The sequence below is a fragment of the Aulostomus chinensis genome, chromosome 19 (genome assembly GCF_037954235.1).
Source record: "Aulostomus chinensis isolate RoL2024-O1b breed Wild chromosome 19, RoL_Achi_v1.0, whole genome shotgun sequence".
Classification (NCBI taxonomy): domain Eukaryota; kingdom Metazoa; phylum Chordata; class Actinopteri; order Syngnathiformes; family Aulostomidae; genus Aulostomus; species Aulostomus chinensis.
Window position 1 is genome coordinate 5,221,606 of NC_141338.1, and position 16,331 is coordinate 5,237,936.

The following is a 16,331-nucleotide window of genomic DNA, read 5'->3' on the forward strand; positions in this document are numbered from 1 at the left end:
CCCTGAAATGATTTGGGAGATGAAATGTGCAGAAAAGATAATGTTTTGCTGTTGCCAGATGGTGTGAAATGGGGCCACTTCCAACAGGCAGATTTGATTTAAATAGGTCAAGAACATCATAAAAATGTTTCTTTCTTAAGATAGAGTAAACCCAGCTATAGAGCGGATTTTCCTCACCAATCCTCCTTGTACATTTTCTGATTGATTTAATGTTTGAATCATTTTTAAGGGACAGGATTGGAATAACAACTAGTCATGGGAGAAAGCCTTACAATTCCTCATTTATTCAAATATGCCACTTTCCTCTTGCGCATCTGAATAATGGCACACCGTCTGCCAGATTGAATTTTTGATGATGAAGAAATAATGGATGTCGGTGGATGAGTCTGTTTATCTATTAGCCATGAGTTTGTCATAACTGTTAAATAAAATACAATTGCTGCAATAAATGCATCCGTGTCTCTTTGTGCATCTCTCTCAGTTTGTCTTATTCTGAATATTTTCATGCATCATTTCATTTTCTATTTCTGTTATAAAACTATCTTTGCTCCTAATGCTTTGCTCATCCTCCTATCAGTCAATGAGCCTTTTTCCCCCTGATGTTTTATTCTCATTCTGCTATCACAAATGTAAGTGGTATCGCATTTCTGCTTCAGTTGAGTGAATATACCATACCTATCATCGGGACTGCTTTGTTGTGCATGAATGACACTGATGGAAAGTATTCTCGATGGCTTGGGGTCAGTTTATTTAAAAGGGAAGAATAAAACTGGATTTTTCCACGGGGAGTCATCAATTCATGTTTCATATTTGGTATATCAAAAACTAAGTCCCTGAACCTAAAAAGCAAATTGATGAAAAGAATTTAAGTCCTCCTGTTCATGAGGCTTTGGTTAGCTGCATTAGCACAAATGTTCAGAAACAACAGTTTCTATCAATTGGTTGACTCATCTTTCAAGTCAAATTAATGGCTAGATGCAAGTTATTCAGGGTGTTCTCATCACGGTTGGTTCTTCTACCAACAAAGAAGTAATGCATTAATAAACTAGAATTAAGGCAATACTAATAATAAAAAAAACTCATAATAATTCAGTATGACTCACATAATTGTGAACATGAAATCAGGACATTTGCATCTATGTCCTTGGAGAAAAAGAGTGATATTTTCAGTAAGATTTCAGAACATTTTTAGCTGTTATTTTAGCATTTAATTTAATCCACACCCTGATTTTGCCAAACACGTTTGTGTGTCTAAACTTAACAAGACCTTAACCACCACAGTATCCACAAATATTGCATTTTCCGCATTTAGCTTGAGGTCCTCACGGCAGGGGTTTGTGCAAGCGTTGTGTAGACTAACCTTGTTCTGCTGGACTCAAACCACAGAACAGGAGGCGAACATGCTAGCAAGGAGATTAAAACCCCATGTGCTAGCATCTGTCATCCCCGCCGGCTACTGATGCTGGGCATTTGCAGGATTATACACAAATCATAATGCATAACTTTTTATAACATCATGTTCCATGAGAATACATTGAGTTTGCAGGAGGATTTTTTTTTAGGATGGCCGCCGCATTGTGATGCAGATCAGCTGCCTCATCAGTGAGAGTGAAGGCAAGAGTGCATGATTACAGACTGGAGCCTATCCCAGCAGCCTTCAGGCGAGAGGCGGGGTTCAGCCTGGACAGGTCACCAGTCCATCACAGGACCAACACATATAGACGAACAACCATTCACACTCACAGCCACACCTACGGTCAATTTAGAGTATCAATCAGCCTCGTCCCCTCTTGATGTCTTTGGACTGTGGAGGAAGCCGGAGTACCAGAGAGAACCCAGACTCCGGGCGAGAAACCCCCTGCTCCAGGCGGGACTCAAACCCGGAACCTTCTTACTGTGAGGGGAAAGTGCTAACCGCTGCACCACCGGCCGCACAGTAATTAACGAATTGATTGAAATTTAACTACAATCCAACATGTCTGTAGGGAATTTTGAGACTTTAGGTTCTTTCTGTTTTAGCCCAGGTTAGGAAACCATTTATTCATTACTAATTGTGATATTTTGTTCATAAACCTCCCTAAATTTGCATATACCTGCTTCCCCAGTAACCTCTTCCAGTGATGCCGATGCTTAATAGCATCTTCTGCCCTTTAATGAGATTTGGCACTACACTGCTCATTTACGTTTTTGTGATACATTTCATTGAATCCGCATCAGATAATGAGGCAACAATTAAATTTCTCACTCCTTGTCACCAATCAAGAATCGTTGTTAATAGGGATGACAAGGGTTCCTCAGCCTTCATTATTCTAGTCAATTAATGTTGGTATTAACCTTGAGACACCGGATGATGCCTGGCCCATAATGATGCTATTATGTCTTCTCCGTTAGCTTAAGCAAGTCATTAGCAGGTAAATGTATGAAGCCAGTTTGCTGCGGAAACGACTCCATTTGGCCCAGAGGACAACCAATCATGTCATTTCTTTTTTTTTTTGGGGGGGGGGGTGGGGTGTTATGAGAAAGTTAGAGAGGAACACAACACAATCACAGGGGAACTGGCAGTTAAGCGCATTGATAAAAAGACCCCCGTTCAACGGCAGCCGAGCAGACGCCAAACTCTTGCATCACTATTTAAACAGCTGCTGGCTCGCTGCCAGGCATTCTATTCTGTTTTTCAGCAGTTTTTTGGAGGTGATTGTCCTCATGTGAAGTTAAAAACTGCAGTGTCATCCCCCTCCCTCCGTCCTATAATATTCATCCGCTCCAGATCCGGTGGCCAGATTAGATTGATTGCTTCTGCATTTATAATAAATTATTCACTGCATTGAGACTCTTAATTAATTCCCTTATTATTTACTGTTCAGTCTGCATTCACAGTGAGACATGTAGCCCATCAAAAAAGAAATGGGGGGGGGGGGGGCTGCATGAGTGTGGGTGTGATTTGCATGTGCATGTGTGAGCGTAGATTAATGACGAGTCCGGAGAACACAGGCGAAATAGTCTTTTATCCTGTGAGAAGCATGTTCCCTTAAAAGTTAGCTGCTTTATAATAGCATATCTTTATTTGATCAAGACTCCAGTGTCACATGAATGCATCTCTTCAACTCTTAGATTGATACTGTCCTGAGGAAATTGGACACTTCTATCTGCAGATAGAGCCCGAGCTGTCAGTGGAATAGACCTGGCTAGTTCCATCAAGATGGCTGCTGAACACACACACAAACACACTCTCTCTCCCCCTCATTTTCAGCCCACTCCCCTCTCATTCATCGCTGATTTCCTGTGTATTTAACCGGAAAGTGAATAGTACCTTGCGTAGTGGGGAAAATGCAACAATATGTACATTTTTTAGCTTTAAAAATTTTTTTGACTCTTTCTAAGCATGTTCCACATAGACCAGCAAACACAAGGGGGCTGAATCCTGCAGATGGAAACCTAATGCCTTAGCCGGGCTGGTCTCTCTTTCTTTCACACATGTTTAGCTCTTACCCAGTGAAATCCTGCCCATCAGGTCAGTCAATACATGCCCTGAAAGCCTGAGTGTAACATTGTCCTCCTAATGCTCCTTCCTATTGGTAATTTCAGTCTCTTTTTAACAGATAACCAAGCACACCTTCAATTCATCTCAACATTCAGAAAAAGAATTATCTATATACTATATGAAAGGTTGTGCCTGGAAGAGATTTACAAGCTCTGATGTCAGATTGCAAGTGAATGCGACAAAGTACAACTCTCCCAGCAGACTTGGTTCACTTTACCCTGATGTTGTGAGGATGGGATGGACCTGAGGGATAAACAGATTTTACTCAGAGAAAGTGAGACACACACACACACACACACACACACACACACACTATCTTGCAAGTTTGTTGACACATTTGCCAGTTTACAAATCAGCATAGTCTCATAAATGAAGATGTCTTATGTATCAATACACCGCCTGGATATGTGAAGTCACAATTGGTGAGTCGACTGCAATGAATGTGGGAAAAACAGTTACTGTTCTGTGGCCTCGACCACCTGTCCCCTTTCACACACTACCCCTGAGCCATGCCGCCCACAGCAACAAAAGGGTCGCTGGTTCGATCCCTGACCCCGGTGACCATGTCAAAGTGTCCTTGAGCAAGATACTGAGCCCCTAACTGCTCCTGATGAGTAGGTTGGTGCCTTGCATGGTAGCCTCCACCATCAGTGTGTGAGTGTGTGTGTGAATGGGTGAATGAGATGACACTGTAAAGCGCTTTGAGTACTGCTAAGGTAGAAAAGCGCTATAAAAAATTGAGTCCATTTACCATAAAACATTTGGATTATATCCTAGGAATTTTCAGCCACATGAGCTCCAGCTCCCTACAGTGAAAAACTCAAGCCAAATGTTATACATTTGTTTCATTCTCAGTGTAAAATGCGATATTTTGAGTATTACAATGCTAAACTTAGGGGGCAGCGTCGTGTGGCCATCTAGCAACTGAAGGGTCGCTGGTTCGATCCTCACTTCCCCCGGTGGAGATGGCCCTGCGACAGCGGAAAACCAAACGCCGCCGTTTCTGGATCCATGACACAATCCGGAGCAGCACACAGCTGGGTGAATTTCACTGCTTTCTCCAGGAACTGCGCCTGGACAACGGCCGTTTCCGGCGGTACTTCAGGCTGACAAGGGCCCAGTTCGATGACCTCTTGGTGAGGATCGGTGCCAGGATGTCACTGATGTACACCAACTACAGGCGGCAGGACCGTTGACATCAGTGACCAGGGGAATCTCAACGCTGATAGGCTCTGTTGACACAACATCACCGCGCCATTCACATTGTGTTATTCGTGTCATTTGCCTCTCTACATAGATTTTACATGTAATCTTAACGTGCAAAATAACTGCGTGGTGTTTGGTGTGATCACACCTTTAGAGTGAATCAGAGCAGTCTGCCTGAGTTAATCGACTTCATGCACTTCATGATTTCAGTTTATCTTAATTTAATAGAATTGGTCCAATGAGTATATTTATAGAGCATTGACGCAAGACGAACCCAGCCAACCCCCCACACAAACACTCGCTGGAAATGTCTGTTTCCAGAAATTGATATATGATGTTTTAAGAGGCGCTAGATGCAGGCGAAAGAGTAGGCGATGGTCAAAATGATTATTTTAATGATGGTATAAACTGATATGAATTCTCGGAGTTATGTATCCCTTTGGCTTGTCAGCAGGATGAGGGAGCGAGAGAGAAGGATGGAGTCAGAATGAAAAAAAGAAAAAAAAGAGCAAGAAAAAGCAAGTGTGAAAGGGGACAGGTGGTTGAGGCCACAGAACAGCAACTGTTTTTCCCACATTCATTGCAGTCGACTCACCATTTGTGACTTCACATATCCAGGCGGTGTATTGATACATAAGACATCTTCATTTAAACAGTTTCTTACATAACCACATATGTTATTGTTTATTTTCACAATATGAGGAGAATGAGAAGAACAGTGAGAGCCTCACAGATGACAGGCAGAACAGACTGTATGGATATAAATACTCCACAGAAAACCAGTGATTTAGGGAGTGGAACATTAGCAAGGCACTGGGTACCCTGAAAGATTTGGGCACGTAGTCACAAAACATTTGATCTTACCTCGAAGAGTTCTCCTAAATGACACAAAAACTTTCTTCTAAAAAGCTTGATTAAGGTACTGGAAGAGAAGCTAAGAGAACGGGGGTGAAGTTGACCTCGTTGCTATGGATGATGTAATATTTCAGGAACTTGGGACATTTGGAGTTGGAATCACATCAAACAGGTGACGATTAAAGCCTTTTTAAAAACATGACAACTGAGTGCATGGAGTCTTTGGTCTACAGAGGGCTGTGGGACTCCTCTTCATGACCTCTAAATTGTAACTGATATAGGAGCTAATTTGAGTGCTAAAGTGCTTTGGGATGTACTTGCAGATGAGAAATTTAGGAGTACGTCATTATAAAAACATTTCTTTAAATCAGAGGCTGCAACATTTTCATACGGCCCTCCAAAGTATATGAAACTACAGTTAAATTGCTCATTATATTCAATGCGGACATTCATCTGCATCTGCACGTGCCTTCTGGATAAAAACAATATGACCTAAGTAAAGATTTAGGTTTACTAACTCAATCTTTGTGTTCATTCTTAGTTCTATTGCACATCAAAACACCAGCATGTCTCCAACAAAAGCCAGTACAACTTAGTACTTGAAATGGACATGTTTGGTTGAAATACTTTGTATTTTGAGTTCGAGACCCTGTTCTTAAATCAACAGTTTAGGAGCTATTTTTGTCTTTCGGATGTTTTATGAATACAGGCCCCTGTTCCCTTATCAGTTTTACCTTCTTCACTTCCATTGAAGTTCACAGAACAACTGTGTCCCTGCACGTCCCTGTGCATAAATGCGTGTGTGTTGAACCACACCAATGTTCTCACAGTCAGTCTCAACACACAGCAAAGCCACAGCCCGCGCAGCACACAAAATCAACACAATTACCTAAAATCACCAGTCAATTAGGTACAATTACTCTCCATTGCAGCTGTTGGGTTGGAAGTGAGTGAGCCCTTGGGGATGCTCTGGGGCGTCTGTGATGAGCCTTGTAACCGATTCACGAATTCAGGAAAACAATCCTCCAACAGCCATATATTCAAACAAACAAACAAACAAACAAACAAACGAAAAACAACAACAATGTTTTGTTGGAGATGTGCAGGATTCAAAGCAGCTGCATGAACTTCCAAAAATACATGTGCCCCAAGCAAGCCTGCTGTTAACACTGATCTGGAGCCTTCACTCATACGCTCCCGCAGCTTTGCAAAAGGGGGGAAAGTTTCCAGTTTGACAATTTCTACCTATTTACTTGATAAACTTTCCATAGAAATTGACAGAACAATGTGGGCATGAATGCAAATACATGAAAGTTAAAGGGAATTAACAGAGAAAAAAAATCTTTGTTTAATTTATGTATACAGTGGTGGATTGTTCACTCTTCCATCACATGCACGTGTTGTTGACATCTTGCATTTAGAGACTTCAATTCAAATTTATTTTTTTGTTGTTCAATGAAAGAATCTGTAATATTCTACCGACAAGAAATGATGGACCCAAAAATGTCATTTTTAAAATGTGTATTGTGTATTTTTTGGATGGATATCTATTAATATCTTATGCGAATACAACATCTTTATGTTTATTTCTTTATATGAAAGGGTAGTGTAAGACACCCCAAATTTACAAGTTTATTCCATTAATTCACGTTAAGTTTCCAATCAAGACCCATACTCTAGTGCTGCCATGTCTTAAACTTCAGGATCTTCTTGATAATCCTCTGTGGTTCTTAACTTTTCTTCCTCTACTTTTCTCCTCTCCCCTTTTCATTCACATCCCTGTCCTTCTTGTCTCGCTTGCTCTTCCTCTCAGGGCCTTTTGGCCACCTTGTAGCACCAGAAATCTGAAATTGAAATGTCTTGTCCCTTTATGTCAGCCAGAGATAGCCTATAGACGGGGAGACAAGGAAAACATCGAAGAATATGAGGGTCAGATTACAAATGCCCATAGAGGACTAACACGGCTAGAAGAGCACAGGACAGCTGGGTGCGGTAAAGCTCTTCACATGGCTTCTGTACGTACATGCACGTTAACACAAAATGGCTCCATCTGTCTGCAGCAAACCCAAAGAAAATAACACAGTGTACCATTAAGGTTCTAAATCACTCGCTATGTAAAAGCACTTCTGACTTACATAACGAATTGACAGTAATGGCTCGTTACCACTTTGATCCACCAACACACACACACACACACACACACACACACACACACACACACACCTCTCACACATTCATACCTTCATGCTAACAATAGGCCTGCACTCCTGTGAACCACTTCGGTTTTGATCCCACAATTCAAATACTAAAGCGATGGATACCAGATATACAAAGCTTATATAGATGAAGATGATATGGTAAAGGATCAAAAGAAGAGACGTGATTAGACAAGCATTTGTGTCTGAGAAGAACAGGGAAGTATTAAGGCTTTGAAATTCATTATAGTGTGCCAATATAAGGGCAATGTTGTTATGGAGAGGAGAAGCAAAGTGAAATTAGATACACAGAGGGGGTGGTTTTTTTTTTTTTTTCCTTCCTTATAAACTGAATTACTCCCCTCCTACTCCAGCCCCATACTGTTTAAAAAAAGCACAATGGTCTGATACAAGTACAACCACAAAAGCACAGATGCACACAAATATATCAAACTGTGTGCTTAAAGTGTAGAAAAGGCCTAATTTGATCAATCAAAACAGAACGCTGACTTCTCTCAACAGTGATCTACATCACTGGTTCCAAAGCTTTTCAGTCCTGTAGCCTCTGGAATGTTCAATTTCCTGCTGTGCACCCTCCCTACCTCCAGACTGCCAAGTCATATGTGACATTTTGCCATGTTTGAAGCCATGCAGCAAAGATGAAATATTACAAACACAGGGTATGCCTATTACATGAAGCCATGGCAATGTAACTGACAGCTTTGCTCTTTAGTCAACCTCATATGCATCTCATAACTCATGAAAAACAACATAATGAACATCAGTGCAGGCATAAAAATGCTTAAAATTATGATTATACAATTCTTGCCACCCACAGAGGTAAAGGATGCTCCTCAGACTCGTATACACTACCTGTACTAACGCCACTAGTGGCTAGGCTAGTACCACTCACGGTATCTCGATCAGTCGTACAAGCTCCGCAGCAGATGGTTTCCACAGTTGGGACTCTGTTCTCAGGTGTCCACTGACAATTTCTGCAGCTCCCACGGGTGACCATTCATCCCTTTTTTTGAGCAAGTTCGGCAACATATTGGGTGCTAAAGTGCTGAATTATTATTTCTGACGCAGGAAGTCTATGGGACATACTAAATCTGCATCCACAGGAGATCCACCCATGGCTCTACTCTGCTGCTGATTGGCTAGCACTTGTTACCTACAGTAGGTTAGGCAAGTCAAGTGAGATTGATCAGGGTCAAAATCAATCTGAGGAAGAGTGGGAGTGCAGAATGCAGGTGGGGAAAAAACATGAAACTGGTTCATTTTAGATAGGTGCACAAACACACAAAGCCATCACTGTAACTAAGGAAAAGTTTAAAAGCTCCAGCTGTACCATACTAAAATAAAAAAAGTTTAGAATTTCTCTATCAATGCATCTGCCAGCTCCACCTTCCTGAATGTGATCTGACAAATGAATGAGGCACTTTTGGAGCTTGTATAAACTTTCTAGCGGCTGTTTCCCCAATGCCACCCAGAGTGGGAAGGGCAGACTGAAGGTGAGGTTATTAGAGTTGAACTGCTGCCATAACATGACCCCCACAGGGAAATCAAAGGCCCAGTGAACCAGGCAACTCCCGCTGCTCGGCTATGCTCCGGTCCACAGTCCAGCCTCCTACCTCCAGCCAGCTCAGCAGGTTCATTAGTCCGACAAAGATACCCACAAAACCAACGAGGCCATGTCTCCAACATCTAGCCACACTCACCTCTCAAGTAAGGCGTTGTGAGCAGGCCAAACAAGCCTTGGTCTAACCACTTTTACAACTGGCACATCCTAAATTACATATATTGTCTGTACAAACCCAGTGCATTGCATTAAAAGTAATGGGCATGACTTTTTTTGAGATCAGATGGGCATGAATGATAGCTCAGTGTGTCTCTCTTTGTTAAGATCAACTCCAACACATCCAGCCAGATCATCCAAACAAGTCTCCCTAAATGTGCTCTAAATACACAGATGTGATGCTCTCAAAGAATGTTGCATTTCCACAAAATATGAGCAACATACTTGCATCTGCTGCTTCTAATAATACAAACTGTCACAAAAAAAGAAAAAGCTGCCTGCATGAAAGAAAAAGATGTCAATATCAACCAGATGCACTCGTCGCTACAGCACGTCAATCATTTTTGTTGTCTGAGACAAACAGTTGGAAACAGTTAAAGAAAGGCCAACAGTATTAACTTCTATAATTGAAGAAAAAAAAAAGGCCCAGCAAAAATTAATTTGGCCCACCCAAAAATTGAAACCCTGGCATCGGGCCTGAGTCAGTTAGTTCAGACTAATTTGATTTAGCAAAAGAGGAAAAATGTATGTTTTCTCCAATTACTGTTATTACTGTGCAGATGGAGTCTGAAAATTAACATGTAGAGGTTTTGTTTTTTTGTGTGCCCCCAACACCACCACAGAAAAATGGGGTCTTTTAGCATTTGCAGAGTCCAGGTGTTTGATGCTAAAAGCCTACTTTCACATACATTCGTATGAATGAGAAATCTTAGTAGCTGATCTGTACAAGCTTGTGCGTCCTATATTTTCTTCCAAAACAGTAAACAAAGAGTTGCAAGAAGAAACGAGGACATGTAAGTGTTCGCAGCTGCTGCAAGTCAGCTGGTCGCGAACTTGCAGCAGCTTGAGCATCGTCCAGATTTCCCCACCGCCACCCAGAGACAGTAACTCCATTTATATACATTCTGCTCCTACTAACTCACTGTTGCTTCATCAGGAGCCAAATGGTATTCCGAGGAACCAGCCGTAGCTTTTAAGGATTAAAATTGTTCCTTTAAACCAGCGTTTCTCAAAGTGTGTGGCGCGTAGGCGTCCCAGGGGGGGCGCTAGTCACCCGACGTCCAAACATTATTTCCCCCTCACCTTTCGCTTTGTTTATGGTTCCACCGCGACAAAAATTCCGACGTCCAAACATTGGTTTCGCCTCACTTTTCGCTTTGTTTATGGTTCCGCCGCGAAAAAAATTCCGACGTCCAAACATTAGTTCCCCCCCTCCCCTTTTCCCCCCGCGAGATGGGGAACCAATGTTTGGACGTCGGAATTTTTTCCGCGGCGGAACCAAAGCGCGCTTTAAACCTCTTCCATAGCAACTGTTGTCTGTTTTTAAAATGGAGAGATATTTGACAGGGATGAAACACATTTTATTTCATTTCTTCTAGTTCTGAAAAACTAAAGGAATGTTTGTAATTTTGAAAAAGTCAACAAAGTTAAACATGGCCTATTTTGTCAAAAAATTTGCCGTGGTGGGAATGAAAATTTTTCTTCCTCCAAAGGGGGGAATGACAGAAAAAGTTTGAGAACCACTGCTTCAAAGTGACAAAACTAGTTACAGTGGTCTCTACTACGACAAGTGTTAATTAAAGAAATGGAAGACAAAATGCCATCACCAGCTGAAATCAGCATATCGTCCTGTTCAGTTTGGGCTATTATTTGAGAGGAAGGCAGTGGGAGTGGTGGGGAAAGCGAGTAGGGCTACAAGCTAAGCTAAGGGCTACAATACACAAACTACCACTCACAACAATCCCTCCTGAAAACCTACAATCTCTTTTTGCTGCCGCCTGCCTCCGAAGGAACTGAGGAATCATTTTGAGGCTTTTATTCTACGGTAAAGTCATTGTGGCTTAACTTCAAGGAAGATTTGTGAGATCACACCTCGTTTGAAGGGCCAGTAAGTCCTGATAAGTGTGAGACGTGACTTTTAAGTGAACTTGGAGACATCTTGAATCTGGGAGCTGCAATTGAAATGACTGTTATTTGCATATTCTGGATAGCACAGTGACGGGGAGAGAGACATTTTTCAAAGATTTTTAACAAGGTAACTCAGTGTTTTTTGGGGAGAAATAAATGTCAGAGAAAAATGACTATCTCAGGCAAAGAATTTTATGTGTCCTCAAAACAAAACTGGAGGGGATCTTATAGTAAGAATAAAGAACACTTTGTGGTGGCTGTGTGCTTTCAAATCAGCATACTGGCAATATAATCCATGTGACTGCGCACGTCAAAATCTAAATGACAAACAGCTGGTGAACATCATCATCTTATGTCACTATAAAAGCAATATATCTGAACCTGCAGGGTTTAGAGCAGTAAAGCCGTTCTGTTGATCTGGGAAGCTAACTTTAGCTGAAGCGTTGTGCTGTGCCATCAAATATGTAATATTAGTCAAATAAAAATCCAAGAGACTTTTCTCAAACTTGTAATGTGATCTTAATGATAGAGAAGACAAGATTACGCACGGTGAAATTTTGTTTAATGTAGAACAGAATTATGGAGCTGTCATTTCATTTAAAGATAATAACTTCAAATTTTATACCGGTCAAAGGAATCGCTCTCAAGTGTCATTCTGTGCCACAGCTACCATGTGTGGAGGCGAGGTGTATTAAAGTGAGTTAGAGTAGCAGATAAATCCTGACAGAAGTGTTTGTGTGTGCGTGCCATCGCTGTCATGCAAGCTTGATATAATTTCTGTGTTGGGTGGCTGCCGAGTGCGTTTCTGATAGATGTGAGACGAGAGTGAGTGCTGTCAACGTGAACCCTCCTCCCTTTAAAAGCTTTGTGTTTGATATGTTGTAAACATCCCTAATGGCACAGTGATTCGCTAACTTATCAATGTTATTTGGTGACGTTCATCCGTTTGCTCTGGAACATGTTTTTCAAATGAAGTCTGGGCCATAAACTCCAACAAATTGTCTGAAAGATACACACACACACACACACACACACACACACACACACCTCCTGAGTGTGCATTTAGGATGGCTTTGCCAGCTGTGGTGTTCTTCTCATACACAAACAGTCCTATTAGTGCTGCTGGAAAGTTTGGAGTTCTCGCAGTGTTATTGATTACCTCCAAACCGATTGGGCACCCCACTGAGACTCACCAACTTCTCAGTAATATAGTGTGTGTTTATATGTGTGTGTGTGGTGTGTGCAGCTGCAAGAGCTTAGCTTGAGAAACACATGATACCATGGATACTAGCTAACAGCCATATTAGAAAACAAGGTCAAATTGCTACGAAAATTTTGGTGGTTTTAAGGGTTTTTGCCATCACTCCAGCAAGACGAAGAGGGTAGCACATAATATGATGTGGGCGGCATGGCTCGGAGGTAGCGTGGCCATCCAGCAACCTAAGGGTCGCTGGTTCGATCCTCACTTCCCCCGGTGACCACGTCGAAGTATCCTTGAGCGAGATACTGAGCCCCTAACTGCTCCTGATGAGTAGTTTGGCAGCTTGTATGGCAGCCTCCACCATCAGTGTGAGTGAATGGGTGAATGAGATGACACTGTGAAGAGCTTGGAGTGCCGCCATTTACCATGTGAAATTTGAATACTCAGTCCAACTAATAATCTTCTTTTCATACGCAGGGTATCAAGAGGACCCCCCCACACACACACACACACACACACACACACTCAAATTATATCAAATCACATCAATCTAATTCTCGCAACGACTTGAAAGTGAAAATTACAGCTCTCTCATAAGATACCTGACCCCTCAGTGGTGGTGCAAATGTGCAGGTTGGGCACTTCCAGGTTGAGTCTCTTTAAAACATAACCAATTCCAGCTGGTGGGTCATAAAAAGAAAGACGGTATGTGAGAGAAAAATAAAGGCGTTTATATCTTTAATGAGGAGTTACTTCTTTCACCTCATCAACAGTTAGCTCATCTGTTCCCCGCAGAAGTCAAAGTGAGCTCTAGTCCAGTCAGTTCTGTAATAAATAAAGCATAAACTTGCGGGTGGGTTGGGTTTGGGCTGTCGATTGACACACAAAGTCTTTTTTTATTAATTTTGTATATCTTTTTTTTTTTTTTTTACTTCAGCACCAGCACCAATCAGTGTTGAGCAAATCAGGAAGTCTCGCTTATTACTCAGAGTTATACTCGTTTTAGATGAGTTCCAGTTTGCAGGCTGGATATTTTTATTGCGGCCATGTTTTTGAAAATGTGGTTGATCGTGTCAATGGCAGTAGGTTCACAACCACAAGGATACCTGAACCTACAATACATCAGAAGGAAAACAATCCTTCTTCAGCTGATGGTGAAAAAACTCCGGCTTCCTCCCACAGTCCAAAGACATCAAGAGGGGACGAGGCTGATTGATACTCTAAATTGACCGTAGGTGTGACTGTGAGTGTGAATGGTTGTCTGTCTCTATGTGTTGGCCCTGTGATGGACTGGTGACCTGTCCAGGGTGAACCCCAACTCTTGCCCGAAGGCTGCTGGGATAGGCTCCACCCCCCTGCCACCCTGAACAGGATAGGCAGAAGAAAATGGATGGATGGATGTTCCTTCTTTTAAACTGGAAATATTGATTCTGAAGTGATATCTGAATTTTTGTTGTTGTTTTTTATTGGCATATCTCAAAACTGACATTACCTTATTTGGTCTAGCTGTCTGAAGTAAAGGAAGTGTGGACAATGCATTGATAACTGTGGACATAAAAGAGTTCTATCAGATTTATATTTCACAATTTCATTCATCATAACAGTTAAGATATGAAGGCTTCAGGAAATCTTTAAAATTCTGGAATTTTACTCTTAAAACCTGCAGGCCCTTGACATCATGAAGACATTCCTCTATTGTCTACTCATTATGCTCATGGAAGCCATTTTCTTTCTTTTAATGATCTTATTTCAATACAGACAATTAACAGCATATCCAGCTTCATATTCTGATGCCTATTATCCAGTGAATTAGATTCCAGGGGCTGATTTAAAGTCGCATTTACTCGAAATGGCCTCCATCTGCTAGGAAAGGGCACGGGTGACAGCTTACACACAGCTACAAATCAAATATGCAGAATTACCAGACAAATATGGGTCTGAGCCATGTTTTGAAATATTAAAACAAACAGAGACCACAAGAGATCTCCATTATCCGATCCTTCCCCACTGGGTCTAAAATGACTGTGTCAATAGCACAAGGCTGGAGATAAAGGTTTGCTGCTACTGCTCAAGATTACAGACAGACAGGAAGAGAGACAGAGTATTTTTGTGTGTCTGTGTGTGCGATAGCAAAATAACGAGAGCAGACGAAAGAGACTGATAGTTGAAGGGAGGAGAGGGATAGATTGAAGCATTAGCCATCCCCATTTCCCACAACCACTCATCTCATCTAACATTCCCCCCAATGCCGTCTGATCCAGGGTGAGTGTTGGGGTTATGGGACATGTTTTGCCTTTTCATCCTCCAGGCTTACCACTCAACATATTAGAGCTTCATTTAGTCTCTCATAGTTGCTCATAAAAAAACGAGGGGGATGAAAAGGAAAACTATTACACTGAATATCATTTCCCTTTGACAGACTTTTTTTTTGGACAATTTTCCTAAACTGAGATGGCAAACCAAGTGTTCCAAGACCAAACAATGATTAAATGAATTCCCAGGGCAGGCATATTTGCTATTCACATGACCTTTACACGGTTATAAAAGAGCTTGTAGGCAGCAGGCTAAACATTTTGCTCATATCCTCTGAGTCATCGATCGACTGCTCCTAAAAGCTATAGTGGTTACATGACAATGAGCTGTGTGTGATATGTGAGAAATGACATGCATACCCTTTAAGTATGATCAATATTAATAGTACTATAGAGGCTGGGTTCAGAGCGCCACCATGCAAATGACTCACACTGAGGTTTGGGAGCACAGGACAGGTAGGCAGATATCATCGGACAGCTGTCAAGATTTGGATATTACATGAAATGTAGCAGAAGCCGAAGCCTCCATCTGCACTTTATGATGTCATGAGTCGAAGAGCAATATAGTAAACGTTTGTTTTGTAATAGTTTGGACTATTTGGTTAAAGAAAAAGCAAATCCCATCAAGGGTTTATGACCAAATATCTAAAAATGTCCTACCCTCTTTCATCCTAATGTTCCATTGTGCTTCTGTGGAAGTTTTTAACATCAGAACATTGATATTTTTCACTGAGAATGCGGTGCAGAGGGTAAATCGCTCTTCCAAACGCACCATCAGTGCACCGAAATCTGAATCCCGTGTTCTCTCTCCTTTGGCGGCTGTCAATAACCCTCCTCTGACCTTGTGAAAACACGTCTATTCCCTAAAGTGATCTTCCCTGGCTGTAACACTACGCACGTCCACTCTTGTCACCCAAGCTCGCAGGAGACAGACTGAAGAAAGCTACTGGAAGCAGAAATCTGTGCACCACCACTCCAGACGTCCCCTACCCGTACAGCCCGTTTACATGGGGGGGATTAGGCTGTTTGGTGTGGATGCGCGCAGCCAAAATGCGCAAAAAAAAAAACAAAAAAAAAAACTATCGGCCTGCTGATCTTTTCCTCTGATTTTACCGTTATAGTTTGTTTGCGTCTCACGCACTCTTTCAAGCAATGTGTTTGCGTCAAACACTGCGGGGATTGTGAGAGCGGCGGGTGGGTAGAGGCATTATGACAGGAACAGAAGTGCCAGACCCCGGGGAGTCGGGGAAAGCTCCGGCTACTATCAAAGGTTCGACCCGAGAGTCACATCGCCAAACTCCCAGTGTGGCAGCAC

The 16,331-nt window shown here is 41.9% G+C and overlaps 1 protein-coding gene across 2 annotated transcripts in view; it reads right to left on the bottom strand.

The window, feature by feature from the left end:
• The window catches only part of fibcd1b (fibrinogen C domain containing 1b), a 128,057-nt gene that overhangs the window by 110,818 nt on the left and 908 nt on the right, over nucleotides 1–16,331 (bottom strand). The window lies entirely within an intron of this gene.